This window comes from Phalangium opilio, unplaced genomic scaffold (genome assembly GCF_054372755.1).
Source record: "Phalangium opilio isolate 3A_F unplaced genomic scaffold, DU_Popi_V2 ptg000089l_1, whole genome shotgun sequence".
In the NCBI taxonomy this organism is placed as follows: domain Eukaryota; kingdom Metazoa; phylum Arthropoda; class Arachnida; order Opiliones; family Phalangiidae; genus Phalangium; species Phalangium opilio.
In genome coordinates, this window is record NW_028324194.1 from 6,160,855 (window position 1) to 6,186,006 (window position 25,152).

At 36.1% G+C, this 25,152-nt stretch overlaps 1 protein-coding gene and 1 long non-coding RNA gene across 2 annotated transcripts in view; one reads left to right on the plus strand and one right to left on the minus strand.

Annotated features, from left to right (window-relative positions):
* Positions 1-2,692: 2,692 nt before the first annotated feature.
* Positions 2,693-25,152, minus strand: part of LOC149647208 (uncharacterized) — a 172,120-nt gene continuing 149,660 nt past the window's right edge. The window contains exon 5 of the transcript XR_016371889.1: positions 2,693-2,818. The gene's annotated coding sequence lies outside the window, so the exon portion shown is untranslated. The remainder of the gene's footprint in view (positions 2,819-25,152) is intronic.
* LOC149647209 (uncharacterized) lies at positions 12,690-13,381 on the plus strand. Its single transcript, XR_016371803.1, has 3 exons — positions 12,690-12,769; positions 12,864-12,993; positions 13,092-13,381. It is a non-coding gene; the product is annotated as an uncharacterized LOC149647209 (long non-coding RNA).

Consider the following 25,152-nt stretch of genomic DNA (forward strand, 5'->3'; position numbering starts at 1 on the left):
AGTTACGTGTGGTTTTTCGAGAGCTCAACTTGCGCGAGAACATCTACCGCTGCAAATCACCGTTTTATCGTGAAAATCAGCAAAACTTTCTGTGAAAGCTGATAAATTTCAGTTTTCGCGCCTTGATCAACGGTCTCATTTGATACAAATTGGTTCAGCTTTTTCTCTCCAATTTTCGATTAACAGATTGGTGTCTATGTGTGATAGACAGATGACGAGTCTATGGTACGTGGAGTTGTTAGAAGCCAATAAGTACAGATTAGTGCCTATGTGCTATAGACGGAAGACTATAGACATTGTGGGGTTGTTAGATGTAATAATCATTAACTAGATCTTGTTCCTTCATTCGCTAGTATCCACCAATTCTTCCACATAATCTGTAGTGGTTATCCTTCTGTAATACCTATGACCACTACATGGTGGTGCTGTTAGAAGCCAATAAGTACAGTTTGGTGTATACGTGGAACTTCTAGTGGTTGGAAGAAGTGGTGGATACTAATTAACCAACGAAGGAAGAAGAGGTAGTTAATGATTATTATACTATTGAAGTACAATTGTCCAAGTTTCCGTGAACTCTGTATGCGGTCCGGAAATTGGGAACACATTTGCTTCGATCTCCGATTTGCAAACTGCAAACGCGATCTCCTGGGATGTAAAACAAACAGACACGCACGCGTGTCAAAAACAGAACCCCTCTCGGAAAAGTATAAATTCCACAGAAATAATTAATTTGACTAAGGTTAAAAGTAGAACTTGAAGAAAATGTATCTAAATAAAACCATAAATTTATGTTCCATAAGTATGACAATACCTATACTTCGTAGTGCTACAGACTCGATCACTGAGAGCTAGTTCTAGAACGACGCGAAAATTGACTACAGGCGGTTTTGCTGTCCATCTTTCTATTTGGTCTGTACTAAGCCTTTGACAGCGCCTCACCAGGCGTTGCTTTACGAGAATCCATGACGTTTCACCTACGTCATCTTTTCATGACTAGATCTCAGTAACCAGTGACAGACTTATGGAATATATCTTATGAACTTATGAAACATATCTTATGAACTTATGGAACGTATCTTATGAACTTATGCTATAATTTATTGAAAATATTTTGAGCTATAAGGATTGCCAATCTGTTTAATAAAAAGCGCTAATAACATAAGGCACTGTTTCTTTCAGAAGATTTTTATGCTAAATTGAATAACTTAAAAAGTAAGTCGTTCATGAATTCATTCTTTTTTAAAGCCTTGTAAAGGCGAGGAATGAGGGGCAATTTTTACGTGTATTAACCGAGCCACACACGTTGCTTGAAGAGTTTACTTAGAGCGACAGTATCAGCGCTGCGGAAGAGTACCCAAACCATCCAGGGAAATGGTGACTGTGAAATAAGAGTGTTGGAGGATGAGCAGCGTGCAGCGAGTGGATACTGTCATAGTAAAGGAGCTTGAAAATCGATATTGCATTTCTAGCAGTAAACCGGCTCTGATGTTTTCCTAATCCCAAGACCGCGTATACAGGGTGTTTCTGAAAAGTCCATCACAAATTAAGGGGCGTGTTTATGGGACCAAACTGAGCGGAAAGTACCAAAGAACATGGGGTGTACAACATTTTGTTACGGAGATATGGCCTTCCAAACATTCGCCCCTAAAACAAGGAAATATCCAAAAATGAGGAGTAACACTAAAGACCGACTAACCAGCTTGTTTAAAATTACTAGACAATTTCAATAGCCTGTAATCGAACAATTGATTTCTACCTTTACTAATCAGAAGCGTATAAATGAGTAGAAGTATGCCTACGGTGGTAATGTAAAATTAATCCCAAGTGACATGATGTTTCAAGATCTTCCCAGCACCAAGTAAAATGGTTCTGATTGAAGGGACTTTTATTAGCACAGCGTAAACAACGTTATTTTCAGGAATTAGTCCAAATGTCCACGGGCGGCATTACAAAAACGAGGCAGTCTTTCGAATGATACTTGGACATGTTGGAAGATCCCTGGCTTGTTCCTGTTATCTCAAACCGTAAAAAGCTACGCAAATCTTCATCATCACGGACAACACTCTTGTACGTTAGGTATGACCTTGAGAAAACCTAAAAGGACATCTCGAATGTATTTGAAAAACCCATCTCCAATTAAGGGGCGTGTTGTTTGTTTCCAACAGAGTAAACTCGCCCAGAGAACAATTACAATGCAGAGCCACGTTTCGGCGTTAATGGCCCACAAAGGTGGTCCCAAAAACAAGAACAAACTTTAATTTGTTTCGTTCAGTAAGTGTTTCATGTGTCATAGATAAAACGCCATGATTAATGCACGAAGAAACAGGAACAAGCCAGGGATCTTCCAACATGTCCAAGTATCATTCGAAAGACTGCCTCGTTTTTGTAATGCCGCCCGTGGACATTTGGACTAATTCCTGAAAATAACGTTGTTTACGCTGTGCTAATAAAAGTCCCTTCAATCAGAACCATTTTACTTGGTGCTGGGAAGATCTTGAAACATCATGTCACTTGGGATTAATTTTACATTACCACCGTAGGCATACTTCTACTCATTTATACGCTTCTGATTAGTAAAGGTAGAAATCAATTGTTCGATTAAAGGCTATTGAAATTGTCTAGTAATTTTAAACAAGCTGGTTAGTCGGTCTTAAGTGTTACTCCTCATTTTTGGATATTTCCTTGTTTTAGGGGCGAATGTTTGGAAGGCCATATCTCCGTAACAAAATGTTGTACACCCCATGTTCTTTGGTACTTTCCGCTCAGTTTGGTCCCATAAACACGCCCCTTAATTTGTGATGGACTTTTCAGAAACACCCTGTATATCGTTATGAAAAGAGGAAAAAAAAAAACTGGTGAACACCTTTACAGGGATCGTCCCAAACGTTCGCTGGAAGGCAGGTGAAAAATGAAGGTATCGGAGATGATATGTCTCTTTCATTTACTAACCTGCACAAGTACTTATGGATTTAATTGTGTTCATTTCTTAGAAGATGAAGTTAAGAGAAAACATCCTTTCGAGGTTTTGACTGCAACTCTCCAGTAACACTAGATTGTTTTCGGTAATATGGCATTGACCCAAAATCCCTGGGTTCTCGATTGCTCAGGACTGACTACTCTGTAAAATCACATTTCGGTACCCCAACAGGGTTCATACAAACCAGGAAAAATCAGGGAAATAAATAGTTGACAAAAACCTCAGGGAAATAAATAGTTGACAAAAACCCCGGGGAAATAAATAGTTGACAAACACCTCAGGGAAATAATTCGTTGTCAAAAACCTCAGGGAAATAAATAGTTGACAAAAACCTCAGGGAAATAAATGGTTGACAAAAACCTCAGGGAAATAAATGGTTGACAAAAACCTCAGGGAAATAAATAGTTGACAAAAACCTCAGGGAAATAAATAGTTGACAAAACCCTCAGGGAAATAAATAGTTGACAAAAACCTCAGGGAAATAAATAGTTGACAAAACCCTCAGGGAAACTTAGGGAAATAAATAGTTGACAAAAACCTCAGGGAAGTAAATAGTTGCCAAAAACCTCTGGGAAATAAATGGTTGACAAAACCTCAGGGAAATAAATAGTTGACAAAAACCTCAGGGAAATAAATAGTTGACAAAACCCTCAGGGAAACTTAGGGAAATAAATAGTTGACAAAAACCTCAGGGAAACTTAGGGAAATAAATAGTTGACAAAAACCTCAGGGAAACTTAGGGAAATAAATAGTTGACAAAAACCTCAGGGAAGTAAATAGTTGCCAAAAACCTCTGGGAAATAAATGGTTGACAAAAACCTCAGGGAAATAAATAGTTGACAAAAACCTCAGGGAAATAAATAGTTGACAAAACCCTCAGGGAAACTTAGGGAAATAAATAGTTGACAAAAACCTCAGGGAAACTTAGGGAAATAAATAGTTGACAAAACCCTCAGGGAAATAAATAGTTGACAAAAACCTCAGGGAGATAGATAGTTGACAAAAACCTCAGGGAGATAAATAGTTGACAAAAACCTCAGGGAGATAAATAGTTGACAAAACCCTCAGGGAAATAAATAGTGGTCAAAAACCTTTTTAAGGTTTGCAAACGTTGATTTTTGGTACTTTATGGGCTCATTCACGGCTTGTTCCCTGTGCCACCGTCAGTAAGGTAATCATACGCAGAGGGAGTCGACACTATTCTGGGATAAAAGAGTTAGGGCTTGTCATATTACACGGCGCGAGAAAGTTTCAACGAAGTGTACTTTCAGTTTTCATATCTTTACACTTTTACTTTAAAGTCATCTTTATTTATGGTCTGTGGTGGAGGGCACCATCTACAACGCTTTACGGATACTAGAAAATCAATAGTAGGCCTACATGCAGTAATTAAGAATCAACGAAAAATCCGAAAGGTAAAGAATTCGTTCTGAGGAATGCTCATTTAATCTCAAGATTTTATACCATATCTTAAAAATAATAATTTAGATAACTTATCTAAGAATGAATGCAAGTATGGCGCTGTGTAACGCAATAATCAATACATAGATAAGCCATACCTGTACGTAACGTACTAATTACCTCTCCGAGTGACGTATGTCACGGAGAGGTATTACACCGGCCGTGTCTGTCTGTCTGTCTGTCTGTGTGTCTGTCTGTCTGTGTGTCTGTGTGTCTGTGTGTCTGTGTGTCTGTCTGTCTGTCAGACCCCACGTGACCGCGTTCGCAGTTTACAAATCGGAGCAAACAAATACCCGATTTCCGGAACGCGTTCGCGGTTCACGGAAATTTGGTCATTCATCTACCAACACCAGTCTTTACTAACTGGCTTCTAAGGACCACAATCTGCTAGTCTTTGTCCATCCCCCATGGACACTAGTCTGAACGTGCTTGCTTCCAAGCACCACCAACTTCTGTTCTTCGTCAATTTCACTTTGACTCCAGCTTCTATGCACCACCATCTTCTGTTCTTCGTCAATTCCACATTGACACCAGCTTCTATGCACCACCATCTTCTGTTCTTCGTCAATTCCACATTGACACCAGCTTCTATGCACCACCATCTTCAGGTCTTTGTCCATTCTGGCTTCTTTTCCTTCGTCATCGTTTGGTTTCAAGATATACGCGGCGATCGGCTAGGGTTACGAGAAACGTCTAGCCTCCCAATGGCAGGGCTTCCACCATCGGTTCACGCGAATGCGTTTCTATCTATTATTGGTTTCAAGATATACGCGGCGATCGGCTAGAGTTACGAGAAACGTCTAGCCTCCCAATGGCAGGGCTTCCACCATCGGTTCACGCGAATGCGTTTTTATCTATTATTATAATGGAAACGAATCGTATATATACCCCGAAATTTGAAGAAAGCGGGCAAGAGGGGTACCCTTCACTTTGAACGTCAATATTAGCAAAGTTTCGAAAGATAATAGGAACAACTTTATTTTAAGCGATTTAACTATTTTTAAAGTTATTTACTGGCGATGAAAATAATTAATATCATTTATATTTAATTAATTATTTTAGATAAACTTATTTCTTTGAAGTGACACAAGTGAGAGTTTATATAGAACGAGTAATGAAGATTACATCTGAATCGAAACACTACACGCATATCAAAGTTAATATAAAGCGAGTAGGATGATAAGATCTCTTACAAAACGATAACATTTCCTTTTTGCAGAATATTAAATGGAAATATTTTAAATAATTTTCGGCATTACGATTCTTTTAGTAGTTGTGTAGCTATAAAGCTCTGTTTCATCTCAATATTCCAAGAACATCTTTTGATATTAACATTTCAAATTTGGTGTTTACTTTTTAATTCAGCTTTACTACATTTATATATAGCGTAAACGCAACCTTTAATTTCACTACATAATATGGATTTCAATACTTCGTCTCTCTGTAAGTGTTGAAGCGATTGAGTGAGTCGAAAGATAAATACACATCCTATATTTTAGTTGTAACATGCGTACCACAATGTTGCCAGGCGTTTATTGAAGGATGCTTGAGTACTTGGTACAGACTGTTACGTCTACCAAGTTTCCTAGCATCCAAGAATAAATAGGATTCATAGAAGCCAGTGTTAAGGGCATGTCATGGGTCACGTCGTTAAATATATCGACGCAGTTAAATAGCTGATGGCATTATTTTATGCACTTTCTCATTGCGTTTCGAGAGGAAATTCAACTTTGGCACGGACGACAGATGGCGCTCTTAACCTTCTACCCCCAAAAATCGCTTTTGTCTGCTCAGTTTCCCCTTCCGCGTTTTTTCGTTATAAACTTATGATTTAACGAACTGAGAAGATAAAATTTCATACTTCCTAAGACAGATAAGCTTCTACTCCTTTCATCTTACTCCCAGTTAGATTTAACCTTGTTAAAACATAATCAGATGAATTTGAGTTACAATGCCGTAAAATCCTTTGCATACAGTTACCTAGGAGTGATAGAGACATTTTTACCGATGTCTAGAGATGATAAACTTAAGGAAAATTGTTTTACGTTTGAATAAAAATACCGCTTCCAGTAGTGGGTTTATATTACTCCTTGTTTGTGTAAGATTAGTGTAGCTGTAGAGCGTATTCATGATAAACGCTTAAAAATATATATTTTCAATAAAAACACCGCTTCCACTAGTGGATTTATACTCCTTGTTTGTGTAAGATTAGTGTAGGTGTAGAGAGTAATCATTATAAACGCTTAAAAATATATTTTCAAAAATGAAGAATATAGAACATTTATTTTGTATCAAAAAATATTTTGGTGCTAGGATTGCTTTAGAAAAATCCAAACGGCTAGGTATTGGTAAAAAAGACATGTGTAAGCTATTTGTAGATGAGATAATTGTTTGACATGTTCTAAATGAGACTAAAACTTCCACTATTGTGTCTAAAAAAGTGTTGGCAATGTATATTTTTTAAATATGACGGAATTGCGGTTGATATGATAGCGCCCTATTTGCGAAAAAAACCTTTTTTTAAACAGTTGAATCACTCTTTGATAGAATTTCAAGAGAAGAAGTTAAGCGTTAAATTTGCTCGATTAATTTTGTTCGGAAAATAATATATTTAAGCGCTACGTATTACTGAAGGAGATTGATTTTGCCAATCTTTGTGAGTATTTAACTGTTTAATAATTATTTTGGTTAAGTGGGAGCCTAGCTTATGTGTGATTGGGTTGTGTCTTCTATGTTTTGGGGAGATTTGCTTTTTGTGTGGCGAGGTATGATTCAGCTTTGATATGGACAAATGTTACAAATCATACTGGTAGACTTAGAATACGGTTGAGGTATAGCGAGAGAGTAGAGTTTCCACAGCAATTGAGAGATATTGAAAAGGCTTGAACAATTGACTATTTTAAAATTGAATTCCTGCACTTGCAAAGAATTAAAAAAAGCGATAGATGCATATATTTAGGTTGTTTAAGGGGTAGTGATAGTCATCTCCACTCGGAGAGGTAATATTTTGGCTTTCCCAACTTGTTTTATTAATATGATAGTAACGCTGTCTTTCTGTTACAATTTCACGGCTCTACGTCTGAATCCTCCATTTAAAATTTCTAAATGAAATTTGGTTTGCAAGTAGCAACAATCCTGGGTTACTGGGTAACGGCATAATCTTATTTGTTTAAATCACCTTACTAATATTCTATAGATACTAGTTCCCAACCTAGAGACACCACCAATTAACAATTCCAAATCAAAACCTTTTTAATATTTGCAAATCAAAAATTGTTTAATATTTGCAAATCAAAAATTGTTTAATATTTGCAAATCAAAAATTGTTTAATATTTGCAAATCAAGAATAGTTTAATATTTGCACATCAAAAATAGTTTAATATTTGCAAATCAAAAATTGTTTAATATTTGCAAATCAAAAATTGTTTAATATTTGCACATCAAAAATTGTTTAATATTTGCAAATCAAAAATTGTTTAATATTTGCAAATCAAAAGTTGTTTAATATTTTCAAATCAAAAGTTGTTTAATATTTTAAGATCAAAAATTGTTTAATATTTTCAGATCAAAAATTGTTTAATATTTTCAGATCAAAAATTGTTTAATATTTTCAGATCAAAAATTGTTTAATATTTGCTAATCAAAAATTGTTTAATATTTGCAAATCAAAAATTGTTTAATATTTGCAAATCAAAAATTGTTCAGTATTTTCAAATCTAAAATTGTTTAATATTTGCAAATCGAAAATTGTTTAATATTTGAAAATCAAGAATTGTTTAATATTTGCAAATCAAGAATTGCTTAATATTTGCAAATCAAGAATTGCTTAATATTTGCAAATCAAGAATTGCTTAATATTTGCAAAACCAAAATTGTTAATATTTGTGAAACAAAAATTGTTAAATATTTGCAAATGAAAAACTGTTGTATATTTTCAAATCAAAAATTGTTTAATATTTGCAAATCAAGAATTGTTTAATATTTGCAAATGAAAAATTGTTTAATATTTGCAAATCAAGAATTGTTTAATATTTGCAAATCAAGAATTGTTTAATATTTGCAAATGAAAAATTGTTTAATATTTGCAAATCAAGAATTGTTTAATATTTGCAAATCAAGAATTGTTTAACATTTGTATATCAAGAATTGTTTAATATTTGCAAATTTTCTCAATTAGGGGATGGAATTACGTGAAAGAATAATGCCAAATACTTTTTTTTGAAGGTTACCACAGGTAAGGGAAAAAACCCGTAAATTGTGCAAGAAAAACGTGAAAATAAATGTCAGAAACGATTCAAATTGATATAAATTTATTAATGAAACATTTTGTGTAATTAATTTTCGTTTGTTAAGAAAAAAAAATACAAAAGTAAATATGAACAAGATATAGACGCGTACTGTAGAGTTTCGATTGTGTATTAATTGTTTAAAGAAAACCGTAAAAGAAAATTTTCACACAACAGTTTCACGTAAACCATATTTGAAAGCGAGAATTTAATCAAAGTATAATTTAATTTCGATTAACCTTGACTATATTAAGATTAATTATTTTTTCAAAAAAAGAATTTATATCAAGAAATTTAAATTGATATTTGTGATTGTACCATTAGTTAACAAGTTTAATTTAAAAGGATAGTTTAGCATTATAAAAGTCGCACACAAAAAATCGAAAACAGTAAAAACTCTAAAGGAAAAGTTCAAGTAACGTAACATTATACCTTAAAAGAACGGCCTTTTGCCAAAAATAAAAGGAAAAATATTAAAAAAACAAAAAAATGATCTCTTATTACAATATGATAACTATCATTTGATTGCAGTCTTGAAAACGGGGACTACTTCGCCAACCGCCATTGCTGTAGTGGCGTCTGCTATATCGAACCTCTTACCCCTTACTTCTCTGAGTTCTGTGAGAATTCAACCAATCCCATAGGGGTAAGGGGTTCTGGCTAGCAGACGCCATTAAACCTGGGGAATGGCGCGGTAGTCCTTGATTGTTTTTAAGATTATTTAAATGTACTAATTATCATATTGTAATAAGAGATAATTTATTTTAATTTTAATATTTAATTCCTTTTATATTTAGAAAATGCAGCCGTTATTTTAAGGTATTATCTGTTATGTTTCCTGAACATTTATTTTAACGACTCACTAAGAGCTTGAAGGCACAGCTTAAGAAAGTTTATATTTGAAATTTTGAAAACAGCTAAAGTTATTTTGAAGCATTCATTACATTTATATTGCTGCTCCTGGCTAAGGCCGGTTAGGGTCTACGAACAGCTAGTGCCTAGGGGTCCCCGAGGGTGTTTGTGGACCCGGGAAAATTGACCTAATTACCGGCCCTCCTTAAGACAGCCCACTCGCGTCCCGGGACCAAGAAAATTTACCTAATTATCTCCCCTCAGAATCAATATCTTTTAAGCAATTCCTTTACTTGATTATGTTCAAGTTGACGAGCTATATCTAATGGCGTTTTTCTCTTTTTATTTTTTATCTGGGGATCAGCGCCGCTTTCAAGTAGCAATTTCACGACATCAACGTGGCCCCTATAAGCGGCCAAGTGTATTGGCGTTTCCCCACTGTCACTCTTTATACCGTGATTATAGCCGAGTTTTATAAACAATTTCACGACATCAACGGAGCCCCCTAAAGCGGCACGGTGCATCGGCGTTTCACCGATGTCATTCTTTAAATCGTAATCAGCGCCGTGCTCTAGTAACAATTTCACGACATCAAAGCGGCCCCTATAAGCGGCGTGATGCATTGGTGTTTTACCCTTCTCATTCTGTAAATCGTAATTTGCGCCGCGTTTTATTAACAATTTCACGACATTAACGTGGCCCTGATCAGCGGCCATGTGCATTGGCGTTTCACCTCTGTCATTCTTTAAACTGTGATTAGCGCGGCTTTCTATTAACAATTCCACGACATCAACGAAGCCCCTATAAGCGGCAATGTGCATTGGCGTTTCACCTCTGTCATTCTTTAAACTGTGATTAGCGCCGCTTTTTATTAAAAATTTCACGACATGAAAGCGGCCCTCATTAGCGGCAATGTGCATTGGCGTTTCACCATATTTATTCTTTAAATTGTGATTAGCGGAAATGTGCATTAGCTTTTCACCTCTGTCATTCTTTAAATTGTGTTTAGCGTCGCGTTCTATTAACAATTTCACGACAGCAACGAAGCCCCCATAAGCGGCCATGTGCATTGGCGTTTCACCTGTGTCATTCTTTAAATTGTGATGAGCGCCGCTTTCTATTAACAATTTCACGGCATGAATGTGGCCCCCTAAAGCGGCACGGTGCATTGGCGTTAAACCAATGTCATTCTTTAAATCGTAATTAGCGCCGTGCTCTAGTAAGAGTTTCATGACGTCAATTTGACCGTGGTATGAAACAATGTGTAACGGACTCTCTTGATCCTCAGAGTCCAAATAGTTCACGTCAGCACCGGCATCAATTAAAAGTTTTATAATTTTAACGTGGTTGTTTGAAGAGGCAGGCTGTTTTGGAGTCGTTTCTAGTTTAAAAAGCGTGTATAAATAATCACGCTCCGAAGTATAGCCCAAGTTTATAGTTAGTTGGGAAATCATTGCATTTTAAACGGTTAATTATAATATCGGAGCCTCCGAAATGAACTAGGCCCATGCGTGTCGCGAAGCGAGAATATTTTTTTAACAAATTTAGTTCGCCGTGGTTTTACGCTTGGGGGCGCTTATATTACCGTAAAATATACAAAGTTCAACCCCGTGACCCTGTCGACTGCTTAAGTATTTGGGCCAAGGTCGCGGATTGTAAGTATACGTTTTTATTACTCTTGCTGAATTATTTTAATTGAAATAATTTGTTTTGTTGTCATCAATACAATGTAGACGAAAGATTCAATAAAAAGTGAATAGCCTCAAAAACATTTACGTTAATTTTAGGATGAAACTTTTCTCTATCATAAAAATTTTATGACTGACCCCTAAAATATCAACGATAATTTAAGGAAAATTCCTGTCACAACGGTAAAATAAGCGCCATCTCGTACACATATATGGTGAAAATATTTTCCTTAAAAAACTGGATATTTCCCCACATAAAATTTGACATGCATGGGCCTAGTTCATTTCGGAGGCTCCGATAATATCAATTATACTTCATGAGAAAGAAGAAAACGCCTAGCGCTCAACACACGCGAGATCTTTCAAATAGGGAGAAAAAATTGCTCACGCTTTTCCATTTTTATTTCAAATAAGGCACAGGCTTAATTCCTAAGTTCCCTTGAAATTTAGCCTTATTGAAATTAAAAAACGATATGACTTGAGCCATACACGTTTTCGTACACGTTTTTCGGTTATATTCTTACCTCAGACCACCTACCCATGGACAGGCATAAGGATAGGGAGCTAGGTTAGCAAAGGGTAACGCCTGACGAAAGCGCCGCGGTGGAGGCTACTGGAAATTCATCTCCACAAACAGACTCACGTGAAAAATATTAATAATTGCTCCCTTGAGAACAGTGGCCTAATAGGCGTCAATAGATGCCAAAAATCTTATAAATGTGACGAAGTGAGTAAACCTTTATCATTCGTTTACTTTTAGTTCATCTCATTAAAGATTTATAAACGTTAAATTAATAATACTTTAGTAAATATAACTCTCGGTTACTTTATAAGACGAATATAATATTAAGCCTTGGCCAAAAAACGAATTTTGTCTCTTTAAATGATCACGTGGCACTTGTGGAGATATATTGCGGTCCGCCGACACATGAGGGCGCGTGCTACGCGTTTCAATTTGAAAACCGCGGTTTAACACGGGGATGCCTGTCCATGGGTATTTGGTCTGAGTTCTTACGCTCTCTAATATCGGTTCTCAATGCCGATAAAAAATGAAGGAATCGTTTCAACAAATGCAGAAACAAAAAAAAAAGAAAAAAAAAATCGAAACTTACCTATATCAGACCTTGCTTCAACTTCGGCACCATTCTGCATAAGACTATTTTTGCATGCAACATACAATGGACTCCAACTGTCACACTTTAGTGGATTAATTCCGGCTTCTAATAGCTTTTTGACGATTTCATTATAACCTAACTGGCAAGACAAGAACAAAGGGGAAAGTAATGCCCTGGAGTCAACTAAAGACTTTAACAAACATGGGTTATCTATGGATAAAATGTCGATCAAGTTGCTGAGTGTATCAAGTTGTCCTTCACGGACTAGTACGTATAGAGCGGTTTTTCCCGAGGCATTGTAGCACAATTTTAAGAATTTGACGTAACTTCGTATAATCTTCTCGGTTTCCTCGGAATATCTGCTATTCCGAATGAGACCATCGAGGAAGGTTCGAATAACTTTAAATTCCTCTTTTATCATTATTTCTCCTGTCAAAATTGACAGCCTTATCCAGTTGCCATCGTTTTCGTTCGTATTTTTAGCTAGATACAAAAGGTAATCCACTACGAAATATTCAGCAAAGGTTCGACGTGTAAACGTCAGATTTCCAATATAAACTCCCGCCTTTAAAAGAGAATCCTGAACTAGCCCTTTTCCGTCCTTGAGTTCGGGGTACTTCAATTCTTTATATACTTTTTTGGACAGTAAAAGTTGAAGAGCGTATTGTCTAAGCATTTGTGTTTTCATACTTTTTAGCGCATTGTTTGCAGCTACGTTACCGTCCGTCGAGGAAACCTCTTCGGTATCGTAAATTTCCAATTTAGCTTCAATGAAATTATTGTACAACTCCACTGACGATACTTTGCCAATCGTTTCGCGTTGTTCAATTGAAATCTTACGGAGCATATATGACGCTAATAATATGCATTGTAATGGGATTCCCATGAACTGTCTTTCGTTATCTTTTATAGACTTGGATAAATTGTCATTTGATGTTGAGACGTACTTCTCCAAATCTTCAAGCGTTCCCGGGAATTTTATATTCGCAATATTAAATTGTTTTTGCAAATATCTAACAATGAACTGCATTTGTTGTTTTTCTGAAAATGGTACCATAGTATGGGCCCAAGTGCTCAAACTATTTTCCAACTGTTCCTTGGTAGATGGCCCAGTTGATATTATAATTTTCTCGACACGAGTTTTCATCAACTCTTTTAGCATTTTTATGACCAGGCTATCATAAGTCCGACTAATTTCGTCAAATTCGTCGAAAAGAAGCACCAATCTCCCGTTATTGGTTAACGAATTTTCGAACAACTTTGTTTCAGATGTATTTTTCAATTTCGTGTTTTCGCTGCAAGGTAAGATATAGTTAAGCATAAAATCCAAAAACTCTTTCGGATTTGAGATGGAAATATTCCTTCTTTTTGCAGCTTTTAAAGCCTCGGTGCACTCGTTTAAGTTGACTTTAATTGCCCAATAATCCGGATATTGCGATATAATTTTTTGGGCCAATGATGAAAGCACGGTGGACTTTCCCATCCCGGGAGTGTCGGAAATTATCAGTGATTTGTTGGGGTATTCTATCAACGTTTCTTCAGAATAGGAAAAGCTCCGATCTTCGTCCAAGTACTTTCGTAAATAATCCAGTTTGCCACGCGACTTGTACAAAATTAGATTTGAATTTGAATCATATTTTAACCAATGAATGTTCTTCTCTGGATATTTTTCGCATAAACGTTGAAAATCTTTATCATTCGATATTTCAACCGGGTTTTCTTTATTTGTGTAACGCGGATCGTTAAGAGCTATTTTTTCGGAAGAGTCTATGTTAAGTAAACATTTTACATCTAGAACGTAGTTTAGTTTGAATTTTCGTGGAACGTAACAACCCTCGATGTCAGTTTCGTTTTGCGCGTTTGAAAATGTCCCTTTTATAGAAACCAGATTCAATATTCAATATATTCAAAATAAAACCATGGTCATTTAATCTAGACGGTCATAGCAATAAGAATCAACAGGCAAAAATTCGATGAAAATGCAATTCCCTCTTTCGGAGTGATGAATACACTCTAATTTGGTTCCAGGATCTGGGTGATTTTTATTAACATGAAAATGAAATTGCCCCTATCAGGGATAGATTAACCTTTAGAAGTAGGAATGGAGAATAGATAATAATCTGGGCGCGCATCAAAGTGCCGGACCCCCTTCCACGGGACGGAGGGGTATGAAAGGAGAGGTGGGTCATAGCGACAGAGGTAGAAAGGAATTACGTATTTTTCGCCGTCCCCGTCAGCAACGTCATCAAAACGTAGTTTAAGTGAGTCAATAAGATAATTTAAACTTTTCGTTACGTGTTGGAGAGTGGGGCTCTATACTGGGTGGTCTATGAGTCAGACTGAAGTAAATACTAGCCGTTCTCCATTCCTACTTCTAAAATTAAATCTATCCCTGCCCCTATTTTACGCCTACCGTGCAGGGCCGGAAATAAAATTTCATATAGGAAATATGTCACGTTACATATCCCTTTAACTGGAACATTTATAGGACATTGTCCACTTGAGTGTGCAAAAATATTCTCGCAACTTCATAGTCGCGCTACCAAATCTTCGCAAAATTTTATTGGTCAAAATACCCAGTGACCCCCTTAGTTTCTAAAAACAATTATGGGGAATTTTAAACTTCAGACCTTGTCCAGTGTCCTGCGCTTATTTCCGGCCCTGAGACAACACGGTCGCTTCACTGTTAGTCTCGATGCTCGGTTTTCAGTACGCTAGAACCCTTTAAGTTGGAAGTCGGCCTTTAAAGGGAGGGTGAAAAGGAAAATCAACAGATTTTTTTACTGACTATTCCACTAATTACGATATCAGTATGCAAAGTGAAACATTAAAAATTAGGACCGAATTATTTAAGAATTATAATTAGTTTGAAATTTTATCGATAATTTTAAATAAGTTCCTCCGACCTGCAATCGCGTAACGCCCTGCCTTTTTGTTAACAAAAAGGCAGGGAGGTACGCGATTGCAGGTCGGAGGAACTTATTTAAAATTATCGATAAAATTTCAAACTAATTGTATTTTAATTATCATTCGGTGTTAGTTCTTGGGTATTTGACTAAGCAGATTGGTCTTATAATTAGTAGAAAAATCGATAAAAGTAATTTGACTTTCGATTTCACCCTGCCTTTAAGTAAGTTACACTAAAATGTATGCGCAATAAGGGACAAGGCTGTTTGTTAAAGTTATAGAAGCTGACAATGTCATATTTTGCAAATCGCATTCTGTCCTGAGATTCGAAAAAAATACTGATTATGACAATTTAACTCGCAACAAACGGTTTTTACTAAGAAGTCCAACCAATGTATTTTTTTAATAAAAATTTGAGTAAAATTGAGAATTTTTCCAGTAAAGGTTCAATCAATATTTTTGAGCTATTGGAATATTACTTTTTGGCGGGAAAATGTCTTTTTTATGTTAAGCAAAAGCAATAGACCCAACCAACTAATAAACAAGTTGGCTTGCTTTAGTCTCCATCTAAGGGATAGGAACACGTGACTAACACAGTTTACTGTAGTACCATCTGTCATTGAGCGACGAAAATAAATCTCTTCGGGTAAAACGGGTTGTGCGCATGACAAAAATCAGGCCAATCAGGTTTTTCCTTTCTCACCTCAAAACCCGAGCTCGAGATCTAAGGTATAGGAACACATGACTAACAAAGTTGACTGTAGTACCATCTGTCATTGAGCGACGAAAATAAATCTCTTATTTTTCTGATTGGTTTAGAGTCTGACTCTTGGGGTAAAACGGGTTCTGCGCATGCCAAAATCAAGCCAATCAGGTTATCCCTTTCTCGCCTCAAAATCCGAGCTCGAGATCTAAGGGATAGGAACACGTGATTGAACGACGAAAATAAATCTCTTATTTTTCTGATTGGTTTAGAGTCTGACTCTTGGGGTAAAACGGGTTCTGCGCATGGCAAAATCAAACCAATCAGGTTATCCCTTTCTCGCCTCAAAACCCTGAGCCGTTATAAAAATTCACAAGATAGCACTGCCCTCTCTATTTCCGACTATGACCGTCTAGCTTAAAGGATTATAACACTACATTTGGAGCATATTATAAGACACGTTACCTGGCCCTGCCATTGTAGAATTACTACTTAGTTTTGCTTAGAAACTCGAAAATCAATCAGATCGTGATTATGTAACAATTTTACACTACAAAAAGTACATGTAATTTTCATTAAAAACCTAAACTTGAAATAAAATTAAAAGTTCATAGAATTTCGTAGTTAGTAAAGAAAAGAAATCGCTCACGTGACACGGCACTTTCAATCCAAATTCTTCAAACGCAATTAATGCAGTTAATTTCTATTAATTGCACGAGGTATCAACATGACGTCACTAATTATACATAACGTTAAAGGAAAAGTTCAGGTGACGTAACATTATGTCTTAAAAGATCGGCTTTTCTCAAAATATTACTACAAATTAGTATTTAATTATAGGACTACTGCACCATCCGCCATTGGTCCAGGTCCTCTTACCCCTTACCTCTCTCAGCCTGTGAGAATTCGACCAATCCCGTAGGGGGAGGAGGTTCGGTTTAGCAGACGCCACTAAACCAATGGCGGATGGCGCAGTAGTCCTTGATAGTTTTTAAGACTTATTAATTGCTAATTATCATATTGTAATAAGAGATCATTTATGCTAATTTTAATATTTAATTCCTTTTGTATTTAGGAAAACGCCGTACTTTTAAAGTATAATCTTATGTTACACTCGGTTTTCACTGGACGAATTTCTTTCCGGAAAAAGAATTGGCAGAAAAAGCGAAAAAGGTAAAAACCGCCACGAAAATTTTTATCCTGCGTGGTCCGTTTCCACTGGACGAAACCGTGGCGGAAATAAATATGTGATAATTCGCATGTCCGAACTGAGCGATTGACCTCATACGATTTCCTTCGTATTAACATCTAATTTCTTTTATCCCAAAGATAAAGGATACTTCCTTTCTCTTCCACCAAAATTTTCGAATCTATTCATTTTAATATTTAGATAACATCACAGTTCTCTAATCAAGTGATGGTAAACGGGTTAAGTCTCGGTTAAACACCGCAAATTTCAAACTCCCAGTGAAAACCGAGGTGTGACTTGAACTTTTAATTTAAAATATTGAAAGAAAAAAACTTACTTTTCCTGAAAACCCAGCTAAGCCTTTTCACGAAGTATCTCCAGAATGTTGAATGTTAGACGTTCGGATAAGCGAAAGAGACACCCTTACAGCGGAATAATTTTCAACTACCGTATAACGGTTCTTACTAAACGATCTACGACTTAAATTATCTTCAATGTATTTTAACTAATTTTAACGAGCTAAACCAATTACGCTAAATTTAACGCGAAACCGTTGTAAAGACTACCGAAGGCGATAACCAACCAGATGGATAATTTTAACAAGACTGAACTTCAAAAGGCTCTACTCTGGTTGTAAAATTACCTCGAAATCTTTGAAACTATTTCACGTGAACTTATCATTGTTTGATAGTTAGCAATGATATTGAAACGAAATTAAACTCAAAATGCATTGTTACTAGGCATAATGGAAAAAAATCTATTAACAGAAGGGATTATGACACTCTGCATCCTCTTAAAACTTTAGTTAAATTGTTACCAGATGGATAATCTTAACAATAACATCGACTCTGATTGAACACTTGAGACTACAACGCCCGAGTGGGATAGTTAGCAACTCGTCTCATACTTTTTCAAATCACCTCGACGCGTAAGAAATCTTTATATTTCGTTCTAACAGAAGTAGGATAAGGGAGTAGAAGTATTGAGATAACCAAATTCTTCACTTGGCAAAGGTGAATATTCTTGATAACACACCAACGGTTGGCCCTCTGGTAGCAGTTTCTGAATTTTCCCTCCAAAACGTGAGACGCTCGCGGCGGTAGACGGCCGAACTAGATTCAAGGAGCCGCGTCCGTGTTCGGCCGCTTTAGGTTGAGGGGAAGGGGGTAGGAAATGTTTTTGGAACCCGACCAATTTTTTTCTCTCTAGTGTAGGCGCGATGGAAGCGGCATAAAATCCTCAAATTTGTTCACTAGTGCCAGGATCTATTGCCAATGCTAGAGCTCTTTACTTCTAGTCTCTTATCCTACTTCTGGTTCTAATAATAAATTTTTAAGAACTTTAATGCTGAAACTATTTCTATTGGATCACGCAAATTTTATCTCACCGGCATTGTTGCAGTTTTATCTCATTTTTAGGTGCTGATGTTATTTCACAATGATGTGAAATTTTACAAGTAGATAAGAACTTTGAATGATTAAATTAGATCAGAAATTGAAACTAAATTCGGAATATTTAGTTTATTGTTTAAAATTTGTTGAAATAGTTATAGATTGTAAGAACATTGTAATGAAAGTTAAGAGTTAAAGGAATAGACAGGCCTACTTTTTCTTCTCCTTGATATATTTATTAGTAGCGAAAGTGTAAATAAGATCCGGGTTTTATTTTTTAATTACAATTCCAGCTTTTCAATTAAATATCATTAATCTATATCTATATAAATCAAAGTCCTGACAGACTGACTGATAATCAACGCCCAGCCCAAACCGCTTGCCCTAGAAGGCTGAAAATTTGCAGGAACGTTGCTCTTAAGTAGTAGGCGCGTACTAAGAAAGATTTTTCCAATCCGCCACCATCTTAAAAAATGGCGCCCAGAAATGTAAAAAATCTTCTCTATGCAACAAAGTCCGCGCTTTTCAACCGATTTCAAAAATATTTAGTACACTGGCTAAATTTAACCTGTAGACGGGCTGAATGGTCTTTTGGGTTCGATTTGTTGCCATCTTTTTAAATGGCGGCCAAAAACTTAAAAACCCTTTTTTTATGAAATAATGTCCGCGTAAAAGTAATAAAAAATGTCCCGACAGGCTGACGGGCAACGCCGAGTGCCTTCGCTCCTAGGGTGCTACAAAAATATTAGTCAGCAATAAAATCTACCCATTCTTTATATCATTTTGATGGAAGTTCTTATTTCACGCGAGCGACGCCGCGGGTAACAGCTAGTTAACTTATATGGGCGCCGCCATTAACCCCTGTAATGAAGCTTCTCTTTATGTTGAGTCCAAACGATGATTGGCTCATACACTCCGCCAGTAAGATAGCTTGTTTTACACGTAGTCTGCTGCTAGAAACGTTCCCTTAAATTTCGTTTTCTGGATCGTCTCACTCTTTTTAAAGTTATATTATTGGCCAACAGAGGGTGAGCAAAAGCCAATAAGGTTTTAGACTAGGATATTGGCGAAATTTTTGAAAATACAGTATGGCCTAACGCGAAGGGGCCAGTGTATTACGTTACACGCTCATATCTTCCTTAATATTGTGGATAAATACATGGTTCCAATTTTAAATATCCATATTTTTATATGATCTTTCCAATAAAAAATAAAAAATTCTAGGGTGAACCATTTCTTTAATGCGCACGGAATTTTACAATTCCGGAGATTGTACTTGAAAAGGCTTAGCAAGATTTTTTTAATCAAAAGTAGGTTTCGATTTCAATGCTTGGAACATCGTTTATAATTAACGACGTCATGTTCTCATCCCATAGAAATTGAACTTGACCCAAAATTCTAGGATTCTCGATTTAACAGGACTACTCAGTAAAATCTCATTTCGCTACCCCAAAACTCATGGAAACATTAATTGTGAAACCCTGTTATCCCAATAATGTACAGTCAAAGATAAAACGCCGCTACAAAACGGAAAACTAATCCTAGATCCCAAGATAAAATCTTTTCAGGCGACACATTATTTTAACTGGAACTAGCTTGGTTGGATTAAAGGCCGACTTCCATCGAAAAGAGTTCTAGCGAACTGAAAACCGAGCATGAAGACTAAGGAGCGACCAAGTTGATTTTCGAATCCCCGCTGTGCTGAAAGTTGGAAGGGTTCTAGCTAAAGGAAAGCCGTGCAATGTGGTTCTAGCGAACTGAAGATACACAATAGAGAATTTCCCTCAGAGGAAAGCAAAAATTCGAGAGGAATAAAACTTGAAAGGCTTTCTATTGTACATCTTCAGTTCGCACCACAATGCATGGCTTTCAGTTAGTTAGAACCCTTCCAGCTTTTGCCCCAGCGGTGATTCGAAAATCGGCACGGTCGCCCCATTGTTATTCTCGATGCTCGGTTTTCAGTTCGCTAGAACCCTTTTCGCTGCTGGAAGTCGGCCTTTAACGAAATGAATCACCAAAAGAGTCCTTCATCTGAGACAAAAGTTTGGATAATTTTGGAAAACAAAAACGCTGATTCGCATTCCTCTTAACCCGAGATTTGAATGTCTAATCCGAACCTATAAGACATAAATGGAAGGAATAAAACAAGTTGGGAAACAAAAGAAATACATTTCAGAGTCGTGTGAAGGGCTACTTACAAATTTATTTACCTAAATATGCACTTATGGCTCCTAATTTTGCACGTTATTAGGTTAGGGAAGTCAAAAGTGTATAGACATAAATACAAAAGTACACTTCATTAAATATTCCCTGCTTTTGGCTGTAGACGACATGTAAACTGAGAAACAAACTACCCTCCTCTCACCTGCCTACAGTAGCTAGCCAATCAGGGAAGAGTTTCTTGACGTCATACAGGGCCGTCTTAAGGCGTCATGGGGCCCAGGGCTAATTATTTCAGGAACATAAAAAATAAATATTCAGTTGTATAAGACTCGAGTCAGCGTAATATATTAAAAAGTTAATTTCATGTCGTCAAAAATATACAATTTCAGGGAAGAGCATCCATGTTGTTTCAATACAGTAGCAATAAACTTAAAAATTTTCTTTCTAGCCTTTTCATGAGTTCTGATTCTCTTTGATTATCATGCTCTTCTGGCTCATCCTGAGATACATTACCCTTTTGGTGTAAATGAGAATCCGATGATGTTGCCCCCGGTTTTTTTAAAATAAATAAGTTAACTTCGTTATTTTTGAAGAATTTTCCATCCCTCAAGCGCCTTTTTTCACTTTTTAGCTTTAACTTTCAAATTTGCCCCTCATAGTTTTTACTCTGAAACCCACTGACCCTTGCGATGATTAAAGATATTTTGAAGTTTCAAAAATATAGGCCTAAAACATCCATGCGTGCTCAAACTAAAACCGACTCATTTAAGAGAGCAGAGTTCAAACTCCAGTTTGCCCTATCACACCCACCTACATCGTTGCATAGCGTTCGAGGGACAATGCGTCACGTTATCCGTTAGCGTTAGGAAAGGTGAACAAGAGAAGTCGATTAGTGTGGTTTATTGAAAATACAAAATGAGTGTATAAATAATATAATTTGGTAATCTGATTGTACTTGTTGTATGTTGTATATTATGTATATATTTTGTATGTAAATATTTTTACGAATCAGGCCTAATGTGCTCGCGCAAATATTCATGTTTTGAAGAATGACATTCACGTTTTAAAGAGCTATTTTCATTAATTTCTATAGTAAAAATATCTTTAACTGTCCTGCTAGAGGGGATGTGAGTAATCAGGACAATTAAAACAGAAACTTTGAACGAAGGGATGGTTCCCGTGACAATAAAACTATATAAACTTGAAAGTATCGATATCGGAGAGCATTAGGGTTTTCTATCTATTTTACCACGAGATGGCATTGCGAGCTGGACAAAAACGTGCGCGAAAATGAACATTTCAAATTTCAAGCTAGGGAAAATGAATATTTCAATTTCCTTAAGTCTAGCTAACAGCGCTCTCGGGTGAGGGAATTCGGCAACATAAGTTGCCAAACGAAAAATGAAAATCGGCGCCGCGCACAGGCCTTGATTAACGTAGGCAATATATAAAGTAACAGAGTGACCAGATTAAGTAGAGTGAAAAAACAGTTTAGATTGAAAGACATTGAGTTGATTGGATTTAATACACGGTTTGAATTCGACTAACCGCTAAAGCAAAATTGGGTGACATGCTACTCATCAGACTGATTCTTTGATGTTACGAACGGGAACATTTTTCTGTTGGTTGGAACACTAAAAAAACTTAGCTCTCCTAAATTAAAGTCAACGGAGTAAGAGAATAGAACGATGACATGGATGCAGCTTGGGCTAGGTATTGTGCGAATTCGTCTGAGAACGGTGGTTGTAGCCATGGAACCTAGTGTAGGCCATGAACCTCTTTAGAAAGGGGGTCCGCAGAGATTTTGGTTAGAAAATTTGTTCACAGCTTAATATTTCCTCGAAGCGTGACGGTCATAGTTACGTATTGCCTACTTCTTGAACAAGAAATTTGGGGCCCTTAACTCACGCGGGGCCCATATAGCCCATGCCTTAAGACGGCACTGACGTCATAGGCTTATTGAAAGTAGTACATGATTCTGGCGATCCAGTATTGGTATTTGAGCTATCATCTGCTACTTTTTGGGCCTATTTAAAACTTGTTACCTGTGCCATGGCTGGTATGGTAATCAATCATACGCAGAGGGGGTCGACACTCTTCTGGGGTAAAGGAGTTAGGACTTCTCATAATACACGGCGGGAGCAAGTTTCAACGAAGTGTACTTTTTTAATAGCTATATACTTTTGTTGAAATGTCCTCTGTGGTGGAGGTTACTATCTACAGCGCTTTACGGATGCTAGAAAATCAATAGTACAGTAATGAAGATTCAACGAAAAATTTGAAAGGTAAAGAATTCTTCATTTAATTTCAAGATTTCCTAAAATATTTTTGAAAAAATAACTTAGATAACTTATCTGAAAATGAATGAAAGTATGGCGCTGTCTAACACCATAATCAATATATTGATAAGCCCGGAGCCTCCGAAATGAACTAGGCCCATGCATGTCAAATTTTATGTGGGGAAATATCCAGTTTGTTATGGAAAGTATTTTCACCATATATGTGTACGGGATGGCGCTTATTTTGCCGTTGTGACAGGGGTCTTCCTTAAATTATCGTTGATATTTTAGGGGTCACTCATAAAATTTTTATGACAGAGAAAAGTTTCATTCTAAAATTAACGTAAATGTTTTTGGGGCTATTCACTTTTTATTTAATCTTTCGTCTACATTGTATTGATGACAACAAAATAAATTATTTCAATTAAAATAATTCAGTAAGAGTAATATAAACGTATACTTACAATCCGCGACCTTGGCCCAAATACTTAAGCAGTCGACGGGTTCACGGGGTTGAACTTTGTTTATTTTACGGGCGTGTAAGCGCCCCCAAGCGTAAAACCACGGCGAACTAAATTGGTTAAAAAAATATTCTCGCTTCGCGACACGCATGGGCCTAGTTCATTTCGGAGGCTCCGATAAGCCATACTTGTACGTACAAATTTTATTAATATGATAGTAGCGCTGTCTGTTATAATTTCACGGCTCTACGTCTGAATCCTCCATTTCAATGAAATTTGGTTTGCAAGTAGCAACAATCCTGGGTTACTGGGTAACGGCATAATCTTCTTTTTTAATATAACTTCACTTATGTGACTATATTACTATAGTATTATATATATTCTATGGATACTAGTTCCCTAATCTTTTAATTTTTCTAGTCTTTGTCCACAAAGCCAGTTGTTATTACTATCTGTTTCTTCAGTCTTAATTTTAATTAAGTTTGTTGAGAAGGTTTTGAGTTTCGGAATTCTGAAATTGGCAGAAGCAGAGAAAAAGACAGACATTTATTTTTAAAGTAATGATCATTTTATCTTTAAAAGTTTGTAGGACATATATGAGCAAAAGCATAAGAAAATAGTTTATAGTTCCCTAAAAGTATAGTTCCATTTAAGCCATATAAACATAATTTTCTTCCATTGAAATTTGTATGGTTTACAATGCCACCTTTCAGGAATTTTAGGCGTTTAAAAAGATAAAATATTTGTTTTGAATATTTCAGAATTTTATGTTATAATTAAATCGTTAAATGTCTTGGAGTTATCATTGTGATTAAATGCGTGTCAAAATTATCATATTAAATTAATAGATGGCGCGAAAAACTAGTAACCGAAAAGCCAAAAACCCAATCTATACGACCGAGGCAAGCCGCTTTAAGCTTAGTTCTCACTGCACCGAAATCACGACCGAAATGATGCGTTAGTACCTCCGCGGTAAAACATCTTCCGCAGAACGCGACCGAAACAACTTTCGGTGGGACGGAATTGGTGTTCTATTTTTTACGCAGAGGCCGACGTAAAATTATTTTGTTAAATGACAAATGAATGAATGAATAATTAAAAAAAAATATATTATAATTCATTTTCTAATTTTCCCTTAAAATATTTTTGTTGGGAATAAACGACCGAATAAAGATGTAACGAAACGGCTTTAAAGTAAATGTACACTTTACAGTGTCTCTTAATTTTTATCGTGGTTTTTTTTCTCCCACTATCGCCTAACCTTTGTTTTTTACCCGAATCTTGCAGTAAAGCGGCCTTTACACGCTCAATGTTTTGCACAAATTAAGTGGGGGACATTTATAAAATGCATCATCTTATAAAATATTCCCAAGACTTTTTCACTAATTTTGAAGCAAATCAAAATGTATCATGGTATTGAAAGCTCAATATTTAGAACAAAAAATTTAAATTTTATAGGACAATATAATTTGATCATATTAAACACGATTTATTCAATTATATTGAATATATTTTATCACAATAAAAAAAGTTGATGTTGAGTCCATGGACCGTGTACAATTTTATTGACCAAACATAACTCATAAATCGTTAAATACACAGACTTTAATTTTATTCGAATGCGAAATATTGTTCGTATTTTGAATAACATTTAGAGCAATAAAAACTCACTCAGTTTT